At 63.5% G+C, this 1,828-nt stretch overlaps 1 pseudogene; it reads right to left on the bottom strand.

Moving 5' to 3' along the window:
- Positions 1-557: 557 nt before the first annotated feature.
- LOC110390449 lies at positions 558-1,545 on the bottom strand (annotated as a pseudogene).
- Between the last annotated feature and the right edge of the window lie 283 nt (positions 1,546-1,828).

Here is a 1,828-nt window from a genome sequence, read left to right as displayed (position 1 = left end):
GTTGGGTTGGGTTGAGTTGGGTTGGGTCCAGTTGAGTTGGGTTGTGTTGAGTTGGGTTGGTTGGGTTGAGTTGGGTTGGGTCCGGTTGGGTCCAGTTGGGTTGGGCTGGGTTAGATTGAGTTGGGTTGGGTCTGGTTGAGTCCAGTTGGGTTGGGTTGAGTTGGGTTGGGTCAGGTTGTGTTGTGTTGTGTTGTGTTGGTTGAGTTGTGTTGGGTTGAGTTGAGTTGGGTTGGGTTTGGTGGGGTTGGGTTGGGTTGGTCTGGGTTGGGTTGGGTTGGATTGGGTTGGGTTGAGTTGGGTCAGGTCTGGTTGAGTTGAGTTAGGTTGAGTTGGGTTGGGTTGGATCCAGTTGAGTTGGGTTGAGTTGGGTTGGGTCCGGTTGAGTTGCGTTGGGTTGAGTTAGGTTGGATTGGGTCGAGTTGAGTTGGGTTGTGTTGAGTTGGGTTGGGTTGGGTCAAGTTGGGTTGGGTTGGGTCAAGTTGGGTTGGGTTGGCTTGAGTTGAGTTGCATTGGGTTGGGTCCGGTTGAGTTGGGTTGGGTTGGGTTGAGTTGGGTCCGGTTGGGTTGGGTTAAGTTGGGTTGGGTTAAGTTGGGTTGGGTTGAGTTGGGTTGAGTTGTGTTGAGTTGGGTTGGGTTGGTTTGAGTTGGGTTGCGTTGGGTTATGTTTGCTCACCGCTGCTGCACCACCTCCAGGTCCTCCAGCTTGTCGGGGACCAGCAGGGCGTGCAGCCACTGCTCCTTCTCTCCCACCCACAGCCCGCAGGCGTCGGCCTCGCTGCGCATGGTGTAGAGGCTGAGCGCGTCCTGCAGCTCCTGCCGCCGGCGCTCCGTCTGCGCCGCCAGCTCCTGGTAGCGCCGCTCCAACGCCGGCAGCCGCCCGGCCACGCCGGGAGCGTCGGCGAACGCCGCCGGCAGAGCCCCGACCTGCTCGTGCAGCGCGGCGATGGCGGGCCGGTGGCCGCGCACCTCCTCCTGCACCTCGCGGTGCTGCCGCGCCAGGCTGCGCGTCGAGTACTCGTCGTGGCCCAGCTCCGGGCTGGACGCCAGGCGCAACGCGTCCTCCAACCACGCCTCCACGTCGGCCGCCTCCGCTTGGAACTGGAAGAGCCCGGCCGCGTCCCGCAGGCGCCGCTCGCGCTCGTCCGCCAGCTCGCCCAGCGCCCGCCACCGCTCCTCCATCTCCCGCACGCGCTCGCCCACCCGCTGGGCCCCCAGGTGCCCCTCGCCCACCAAGGCCCGGCCCCGCGCCAGCGCCTGCTGCAACGGCCCCGCGCGCCCGCTCAGCTCGTGCCGGAAGGCGGCGTGCTGGCTCAGCAGGCGCAGCGAGCTCGTCAGGTCCCGGCCCACGTCCTCGGAGGAGAGGAGCCGCTCCTGCTCCCGCATCCACGCCTCCTCCTCCCCCGTGTCCCAGAAGAACTTCCAGAAGCGCCGCGATTCCTCCAGCTTGGCGCGGCGTTGGGCCGCCAGCTCCGTCAGCTGCTGGTAGCGCTGCTCCAGCGTGGCCACGCGCTCCTGCACCACCTCCGGCTCGCACGGCTTGTAGCCTGCGGGAGAGCAGAGGAACCGTGTCAGAAGGGTCCTTCAAGGTCATAGAGTGGGTTGCGATGGGTTGGAAGGGTCCTTCAAGGTCAGAGAATGGGCTGGGTTGGGTTGGAAGGGTCCTTGAAGGTCATACAGTGGGTTGGGATGGGTCGGAAGGGTCCTTGAAGGTCATACAGTGGGTTGGGATGGGTCGGAAGGGTCCTTAAAGGTCATAGAATGGGTTGGGTTGGGTTGGAAGGGTCCTTCAAGGTCATTGAATGGGTTGGGATGGGTTGGAAGGGTCCTT

The sequence above is a fragment of the Numida meleagris genome, unplaced genomic scaffold (genome assembly GCF_002078875.1).
Source record: "Numida meleagris isolate 19003 breed g44 Domestic line unplaced genomic scaffold, NumMel1.0 unplaced_Scaffold1099, whole genome shotgun sequence".
Lineage (NCBI taxonomy): Eukaryota > Metazoa > Chordata > Aves > Galliformes > Numididae > Numida > Numida meleagris.
This window is presented reverse-complemented; position numbering and strand designations above follow the sequence as displayed.